At 39.9% G+C, this 10,000-nt stretch overlaps 1 protein-coding gene across 4 annotated transcripts in view; it reads right to left on the bottom strand.

The window, feature by feature from the left end:
- Positions 1–10,000, bottom strand: part of LOC133610463 (supervillin-like) — an 81,325-nt gene that overhangs the window by 61,266 nt on the left and 10,059 nt on the right. For all 4 annotated transcript variants that reach the window (XM_061966746.2, XM_061966745.2, XM_061966747.2 and 1 more), the window contains exons 3-4: positions 6,425–6,480; positions 1–53 (exon numbers count right to left, since the gene is read on the bottom strand). The exon at positions 1–53 is cut by the window's left edge and continues 27 nt beyond it. The gene's annotated coding sequence lies outside the window, so the exon portion shown is untranslated. The remainder of the gene's footprint in view (positions 54–6,424; positions 6,481–10,000) is intronic.

A 10,000-nucleotide genomic window follows, 5' to 3' on the forward strand; every position in this document is an offset into this window, starting at 1 on the left:
CTGATTGGCTGAGGGTGTCCTCGAATCTTGGCACTGCTCCCATCCTCCTGATCCTTCATTATGAGAGAAAAACGTCCTGTTACTGCTGTTCTTTTAAAAATAAGCGCAAGTGTTTCAACACCAGCTGGCATAATAAGGCAAATCTTAACAAAGGACGGCAAGAACAAGGCCCCGCCCCTTCACTCCAGTTGATCAGAGTTCAAAGAAGTGTGTAGTCGGAGCGATAGATTGTGATTTATGACTCCTAAAGGTGCCACCCTGAGTGCATATTGTAAAACTAATACAAGGCGAGATAAGTGCAACTTTTTCCACATGAAAATGTCTCTCAATGCACACAGTATAGTCTGTTTTGTATTTATTTTCATTTCCAAGGTAAGGTATGGCTCCCACTGGATGCTCACTAATGTGAAGTGTGAACAGCAGAGATGAATTGGACCTTGTAAACAGTCCACTCTTGAGAGGGTGTGGATGTCCAGATGTTATTGGGATGGAACATTTCATGTGCAATGCAATAACTTTATCCAGGAAATTGTTATTTTGATCTTAAGCAGTCTCCAACTATTCTGCACTAGTCTTTCAGACGCTTACCAGCTCGCAGTGTACAAAAAGACGGATAATGTGCCTTTTTTTTGTCCATAGATTTGGTCGTGATCACGATTTTATTTGTATTGGATATCACATTTTTATACTTGGACAATTTAAAAAAGGTCTGAAAAGGAGTACAATTTATGTAATTCTACCTTGTGCCTATCCTAAAAGTAGTTACTGGTATTATAGAATGGTGACATTTAGACTAAGAAGAGCAAATATTAGAGAATGTGAAACAATAAGATGTTATCTTATACACAAATGAAATTAAAAAAAAGACAGAAAAAATAATTAGGGATGTCTCGATCAACATTTTCGGCCTCCGATCCGATTTTTTTGCCTCAGATCTGATCGGATTTTGGGTCCCCATACAATACTTTGACAATAGATTATAGAACTGAAAATGTTTTACAGCAGATAACTTAAGTATACACAATAACACATGTAAAAAGCTTGCAATTATAAATTCAAAATTGACTAGTATTGTTGTAAATAAGGTGAGGTATTACATTTGTGGTATTGAATGCTACATACAATGTTTTTTTTAGCAAAATAAAGTGACAAGTGCACAATAACTAAACAAAATTGTTTTATTATCTAAATCACTCAAGTTTTGCCCTAAAAGCCTTCCTGTAGCCACAGACATACTCCCTGACTTTAATACAATAATAAAAACAAAACAAAAAATAAGAACAAGAAAAAGAAAAATATCGATACTGATACTATATTAGGTATCTATAGTATCGACATCTGAATCGATCACCCCTACTTTACATTGAAGCTTTAGCGGTTAGCTTTTGTGTCGTCCTGCTCGGTGTGTGTTGTGTGTGTGTGTGTGTGTGTAGGGCCGTAACTAGGATCTGACGAATACCGAGGTCACAAATTGGTGGTCCAACAGGAGCTTTGAAAGGCTGAAATCATGGGTATCCCAGCAACATATAAACAATATTACCTTGAGCAACATAATGCATTTCCAGAATAAGGTTTCATTGAGGTAGAACTATCACGTGTTATATTATCTAACTATCTTTGTTAATCAGCTTGATTTTGTAAGAGTATTTTTTTATTAATATGCTCAACTTTAGCGTATTAAACCATTTTTAAGGGTCGCCTGTATTTTTAGCACCCCGCTTTTGTAGCTGTTCGTCGGGGCTTAGCGCCAGTGGCGGGTGACGCGCTCTGTTCGCAACCAGCTTCACAGCGATGGCGGTTGAGAAAAGAAGGAAAGTGTTAATGTTTAACGTGTCTCAGCAACTCAATCATTTGTTTAAATGTGCACACCAACGCAGCTTTGCCATGCAACTTGTTGTGGCGTTTGTTGTTGGAGCATTTACGGGTTTCGGAAACGAGCGGGAGTGCCTAGAGAAAGGCGAGGCGTGCGGTCGTCTTTCAGGGTTTAAACACGTGCCTGTTGGTACCCAGTGGGTGGGGAGGACACCGATGTAATAATGCATTTATTTTTCCTAATATTTTCAGGAGTTACTGGTTGATCTATCTTCAACCTCTGTTGTCACTCACTCTGACTCACTCTCACATAAGTCCACTGTCTATCGGTCGCCTCCTGGTGGCTGGCTGATTGTTGGTTGTGAAAGTATTTGAATTGATATGCAGCGCAGTCAGTTTTTAAAATGTTAATATCGTTGACGATCACCCTCATTCAATCATAGCGACCAAAATCGTGATCACGTTTAAAATTTGATTAAATGTGCAACCCTACTCTCTCACATTACCGCGTGGACAGCACAGCCATGTAAACACAACCTATGTGCAGCAAAAATGACCACTCGGCACCCACAATGCATTGCGAAATCACGTGCCCTTTAAAGCCCTATAGAACTGAAAATGTTTTATAGAATTAAGCAAGCACAATAAAAAAAATGCATTGTGCTAAGATAGGGGTGTCAAACTCATTTTAGCTCAGCGGCCGCATGGAGGAAAATATGTGCACACATCATGGCATTAAAACAAAAAAATAAAGACAACTTCAGAGGTTTTCTTTGTCTTACTTTGACCAAAAATAGAACAAACACATTCTGAAAATATTACAATAAAAATATAGAAAAAAAATACTGGCCGTGGTCAAGTTTAGATCCATGAAGGAAAGAAGAAAGTGAATAAATGTTTATACCTGAATAAATTTACATATGCATTAAAATTTGTTTTCTTTTGTATTATTTTTTTTAATGAATTAAGTAATGTTTATGACAACCTTTTTCCAAAACACAATATAGAATGTGAGATATAACAGGATAATGCATACATTTATCATTTGTTTTCAAAACGGTTACAAAAAAGTGGGACCCCAAAAATGTACTTTAGGATCCCATTTTTATGACTTGATGGGGTCCCTGGGACCCCATTGGGACCCCATTTTGAAAATTCCTAGCGCCAACACTGATGGAGTATTGTTGCAGGGCCTTGACTTTGACACATAGGTGCTAAGCCAATCCTTAACGTTTAGTTCTCCGGTGATAATATTACTTGGAAGAAACAGTTTATTTTTTTGCCATGGCGGTGAGGATTCGTATCTTAAAAGCGGCTTTGCACTGTGGCTAAACAACACCTTTGTTGCAGCTTGCTCTCAAATTTTAAGAATCATTCACACGAGTACAATCTTTAGACATGTAAACACTGGAACACCGCTGTTAAAAAAGGCAAATATCGGCCCTCGATCCGATCCCACGATTGGTACTGTGACGATCTGTCACATTCACGTCTGGTTGTGTTTCCTTAGTTTGTGTTTTTTTCCTGTCAGCGCTCTTATTTTAGTTCCACTCCCTGCATGTCTCCTTGAGCGTTCGTTTTCCTCACCTATCCCTGATTGGCAGCCTGGCACACCTGGTTGCAGTTGCCAATCAGGCTACTATTTATGCCTGCCTCGCCCTCCAGTCAGGGCTCAATGATTGTTTCCTGTTGCCTGTTTCCTGGTTCCTGTTTTCCCTGCATGTGCATTAACCAGTTGCACTATTTCCTTTTTCACATTAAAGTCATGTTTTCCTGCACTACACCTGCCATCTCTGCATCTTGGGGTTCAAGACCAACAGCAGCACCTGACAGGTACATCTCTAAATGTAACTATTACACATTTTTAAAAATGAATAAATTTTTATTAAAATTAAACAAATAATAGGAAATAGAAACAAGTTAAGATAATTATGTAAATAAATGTTTGCAAGAATAAAAATAAATAAAAACATAACAAATGTTAGGCAATAACTTAAATGATGCTCAAGTAACTTGTATTTATTGATATAGTTGGCATACCTTCCAACTTTATGTTGCCGTATTATTTGTCCGTCTAGTACAGGGGTCGGCAACCCAAAATGTTGAAAGAGCCATATTGGACCAAAAATACAAAAACAAATCTGTCTGGAGCCGCAACAAATTAAAAGCCATATTACATACAGATAGTGTGTCATGAGATATACATTGAATTGAGATGACTTAAAAGAAACTAAATGACCTCAAATATACCTACAGATGAGGCATAATAATGCAATATGTACATATAGCTAGCCTAAATAGCATGTTAGCATCGATTAGCTTGCAGTCATGCAGTGACCAAATATGTCTGATTAGCACTCCACACAAGTCAATAACATCAACAAAACTCACCTTTGTGCATGAATGCACAATGTTAAAAGTGTGGTGGACAAAATGAGACAGAAAAAGAAGTGGCATAAAACATGTCCTAGAAAGTCGGAGAAAGTTATACATGTAAACAAACTACGGTGAGTTCAAGGACCGCCAAAATTAGTAGGACAAAACGGCGCTAGCCAAATACTCGAATCAGTGAAGCATGTTTAATATAAACAGTGTGCTTTATAACAATTAGGGAGGTTTGTGTCATGTTTGTACTCCTACAGAAACCATATTGAAACAAAAAATATATATTTTTTCCCCTCATCTTTTTCCATTTTTCATACATTTTTGAAAAAGCTCCAGAGAGCCACTAGGGCGGCGCTAAAGAGCCGTGGGTTGCCGACCCCTGGTCTAGTAAAAGCAGTTGTTGCTAAAATAGGAAAATAAATTGTGTTCATGTCTCAGTCATTCCAGTCAAATCCAGTTGTTTATTTGCCAGTGTGGTGAAAGGTTTCCAGATCTTTCAGGTAAGACATGAGAAAAACAGGGATATAGGTCACAATAAAAGGATGGGAGAGTATTACGACAGTCTCTTTGTGAGGCCCAGGTTTTCCAGAAGTTTTTTGTTTTTGTTTTTTTTAACTGCCATCTGGCTTCACTTGGCCAAGCTTGGCACTGCTCCTGGTCTGTGAAGGGCAAGCTAGAACAGCTATTTACATCCAAAATCACTTCTGAAACCTCAGCAGCCTGGGAAAGACCTAAATCTCTACTAAAAGTTCAGTTCCACTAAATGCATGCTTTCGGGCTCCAGAGGTTGTTTTTGTCCTCCTCCATGGAAGTGTTGTGTCATGGCTTTACTGTAGCCAAAGTGTGCAACCAGGTGCAGGATAGCTCCGTGCAATATTGCAATTGCGTGATTTGTTTTTAGTGGAACCATCTCAGTTTTGCAATGGAAAAGGCCTGCAGGAAATCAGCTTGGAAAGTGACAATAATCAATCTCAAGATTGTTGGTTATCATTGGTTGTCTTTGTTCTAATGTCATGTTTAGAATTGTGAGCGACCTTGGCATCCTTCTGTGCTATTAGGTTTTGATGAAAGCAAACTAAAAAATTATATGAGCGCAAGTCTGTGATCTAGAGCGGGAACTGGAGCTCACACAATGCTTGTTAAATCAGAATCGGTGCCGATGTTGAAAATGATTTACACTAGGGCCGCGTCATTGCGTTAATCAAAATGATAAATTAATTACAGAAATATGTTACAAAAAAAAATCACACATTTAATTGTATTTTTTCCCTATTTATAATCGCTTTAATTAATTATAAATAACATTAATTAATTAATAATTAATTACAGACAAATACTTGAAAATTTGTCCCACGGACGGGGAGGGGGTTGCGGGTGGATTTTTTAAATTTAATTTAATTTTTATTTTTCATAAAGAAATACAATCATGTGTGCTTACGGACTGTATCCCTGCAGACTGTATTGACATATGAAGTATATATTGTGTTTTTTATGTTGATTTAATACAAAAAAATTAAAATAAAATAAAATAAAAATAAAAAATAAAAAATTCTTGTGCGGCCCGGTACCAATCGGTCGGGTGGTTGGGGACCACTGAAATAACACATTTAATTGCACTTTTCTAGTTCTGTCACATTATTTATGATTATTCCATTGTTTTACTATTTCTGCACTACAGGCACATTACACAACACGTTACACAATTACACAACATAACATACAACACTGATGCACAGGATGCATTGTGGGACATCAGCGCAGCAGTTATGGCCAACAACAAGGGTCATTTGTAAAGAAACTGCATGCTAATGTGCACTAATGTGCATGCAAACCACAAGTAATGTTAGCAATAATCCCGCTAGCCCACACTCAACTGGCTGACGGTTCAGACCCAAGATAAGTAAGCCCACTTATGACAAATGAAACTCCCTGGTTTTAAAAGCATGGAACATGTTTACAGAGTTTACAAGGAGTTCTTGACAATAGCTAAATTCAATTTGTGGATATTTCAGCTCAAATGCACTGTGAAAAATTGCATTCATCGATTTGTGTATGAAGCAGTCTGATACATTTTTGACAGAAATTTGTCGTCAAGGCGCATTTTTTTGTCTATTCACTGAACCAGTCCTTGTGATCAATTAGTAACAAAGCTTTTTAAACCATTAGTTTCAGTTCCACCCCACAATTAAACACACATTTTACAAAAATCAATTTAGAAGTGCACTACCTTTATAAGAGACATCTTGGAAGTGTAAGTCTTTGTGTCTGAAGTCTTCTGGATAACTGAAAGAGACACAGCAAGATTATTATTTTAAGGCTGTTCTTGAAGTGACAAATCTTCAGGACCATGCATTTGGCATCGGCACATTGTGGGTGGCTTGAGAGACGCACGGGCCAAACATGGTCAACCAAGTGCGGGGGTTTTGTAAATAGGAGGATGCTACTGCCAAAAACAGACTCAATGGTTAATTAATGAGGGCGCTTACAAGGCATTAAATGGACCCAGGGACAAGAAGATGATGCAAGGCAGCTGTGTGGAGACGCTGCAAAAGTTCCATCCACTAAAATTGCAAGTTTAAGCTCAGTTATGAAATTGCAGCACAATAAGAGGTTTGTTTTCTGCTTTTTTCCCCACTGAGAAGTGATGTCTCTTCCCGCCCGCCCTCTCACTCTACTGTGCCCTCACTCACCGAGACTCTAATCTCAGTGACAACTCGGCGCTGAAATGTCTGCTTCTGCTTCAGTGGAGACGCTGACACCGCTTGTTGTCACAAGTAGGACACATCTTTTTTTTTGCGTGCACGGGCGGTGACGCAAGACGATGTGTTGAGGCTTTCATCACACAGGCGGACTAGCAATGCGCGGTATTTGAAATACCGCTGTAGATGTAAGTATATAGTAGATAATAAAACATCTTTTAGGGCAGACCTATTGAACCGGCAGCTAGCGAGCCAAATCCCGTCTGCATGTTCAGTTCCAAACTGGGGAGAGACACATTTTTGTTTAGTTTTTGCAGCTGATTCCTAAAAACAGCAGAGAACCCTAGTCATTTTGAAATGTGATGTTTTTGTGGCTTTAAAACAACAGAATGATTCTTTCGTACATAGGATCTTTTACTCGTATTTTTGCAGTAGATCCTCCTAAACCTCTTTTTTCATATAAAGGATCTCTGGCGAGCCTATTTATCAGACAGTTAAAAACTTCTGTTATACAGATAATAGAAAAGCATTTTTCGCGGCGCAGCAGGTTGTTCCTGTCATATAGAGAAGATCGTAAGATTGGGCAAAGCAAGTATATTATCAAGAAAATATTTGACTACCATTTTTGCAGTAGATCCTTAAAACAGAAGGGCTCTCCTATTATGTACAGGATCTTTAACAATCGGTTTGCATCTGTTTCCTAAAACCGGCAAAGCACTTCTGTTATATACTGTACATGTTAGACTGGTGTTTTTGCAGTAGGTCTTTAAAACAGCTGGGTGCTCCCTTCATACAGAGAGGATCCTAAAATAGTTAAACAGAGGATCTTTGATGAGCATGAGCATTTTTGCTGTTAATCCTTAAAAACAGCAGAACACTTCTGTACCATAGGTGATTTTTGACTCCTGTTTTTGCAGGGAATCCTTAAAAACAGCAGGGTTCTCCTTTTTTATGTATCGGATCTTTGACAAATGGTTTGCATCAGATTCTAAAAACAACTGTTGTATACCTGGTAGCCTGGCATTTTTGCAGTAGGTCCTTCAAAACAGCTGGACACTACTGTCATAAAGAAAGGATCTTAAGAGTAGCATTTTTGTAGTATATTCCTTCTTTTTTTTTTTTTTTTTTTTTTTTTTATGTCCTGTCCAGCTTCTCAGGCAAATCATATAGTTGATGTAGATGCCCATGTCGGCTGTTCAGATTTACTTTACAAAAGAGAAGTGTAGGATACTTCTCTTGTTGCCTTATTTGTATTTGACTTTATTAAATGTATTTATATTATCATTTAGTGCAGCCGGGCCGGAGCAGGAGGGGATAGAAAGAGAAAAAAAAAGAAGACAGAGGGGGAAATTGTGGGGACAAGAGGGGGATTAGACAGAGAGACAAAAACAACAACAGCAAACAACAACAACAACAACAATAGAGCAACATCAGCAAATATGACATGTACAAATATGATGGTAAAAGTAATAGCAAATAAGCAGTTAGCGAAAAATAAAAAATAATACAGAAATGACAATGAGCATTATTACACTACAAATGGATCAATACAAATACCAATAGAAATAGCGCTATTGATAATGAACAATACCAATAATTTACCTTTATTATCAACAATACAGTTGTTTAAATGCAACAATACATATACGTAATGATAACTTGAGATACGAAAGAATGCAGAAAAATGGAGGGGGAGAAAGAGAAGCAACCTACATTAACCTTGTAGATTGTTATAGTCACAATAGGTTAAGCTTTGTCAGTGTGCCATGTGTTACACCCAGTTTACCCTAGGGCAACAACGTTAATATATGTTTGATGAAACGTGATTATGTGCATGAGTGTAAGTATGCATATGTACTTGTATATGTACAGAATGTGTATATGTGTTTGTACAATGAATGTATATGTACAGAATGTGTATATGTGTTTGTACAGTGAATGTATATGTACAGTATGTGTATGTGTATGTTTGTATATTGAATGTGCGTGTGGATGTACGAACATTAGGTAGGTAAATATGTACTGTATTTGTGTATGTATGTGGGAGCGTAGGTACCTATGTACGTATGTGAGCATACGTGAATTTGCATGTACAATACATTCGACTCCCAGAGTGCGTGGGAGCCAGAGCACGGCCCCATCACCCCCGAGAGCCCAACCCACAAACAGGAGGCGTGGTGCCCAGGGAACCAGGGACCACCGCCCCCACGCAGCCAAGCCGGCCAGCGACAGGAACCCCAGAGCCCGACCCACCGTACCGCCCACAAGGGCCAGCAGCAGGCCGCAGACAGACGCACCCGGCGGAGGACAGGGCACGAGAAAAGCAGGGGACAGCCAGACCCCAAGCCAGCGAGAGACCACACCCCACACGGGCAGAAAGGCGAGACGCCCCGCCCGAAGGACCCAGAGACTCCCCGCAACCGGACGGGAAGACCGCCCCCGCCCCACCGGCAACCGGGCCCCACGAGCCCACCCCCCACCCCCGGAGAGCGCGGCGAGGCCAGCCCCCGGCCACCCCACCCAAACCGGCCGCCGCAGGACCACCCAGGCACAGGGCCACGGGAACCACCCACCCCACCCGCAGGGACCCCAACGATGGAGATGGAACAACCAGCAACCGCCCCGCCGAGCCCCCCCCCTGAGGGAGGGGAAAAATTAAAAAATAATATTAATAAAATATATTTTAAAAATAAATAAATAAATAAATCAATTAATTAATTAATTTAAAAAAAAAAAGAATTAAAAGAAGATCACAGACATGCTGACAAACAAGGTCACTACCCCAGCAACTGGCCGACTCGCAGCACCTCGGAATACCTTGCAGCACCAAGCTACCACAATAGACGCAGGGACTAGGCCCAACAGGCCCCAACCAAGACGGGCACCCGGAAGGGATGGACAGCGGGACCCAGGAGCTCCAGACACGCAGTTCGGATGCAGTAGCCTGAGGCGTCGACCCCCGTCTGACAGGCAGGCCCAGAGCGTACCCCCAGAAATATACATACATACATGCATACACACATACACATACACACATACACGTATACATACCCACACATACACATATATACATATACATACACATATGTACACATACACATATA

The sequence above is a fragment of the Nerophis lumbriciformis genome, linkage group LG11 (genome assembly GCF_033978685.3).
Source record: "Nerophis lumbriciformis linkage group LG11, RoL_Nlum_v2.1, whole genome shotgun sequence".
NCBI classification, from domain to species: Eukaryota; Metazoa; Chordata; class Actinopteri; order Syngnathiformes; family Syngnathidae; genus Nerophis; species Nerophis lumbriciformis.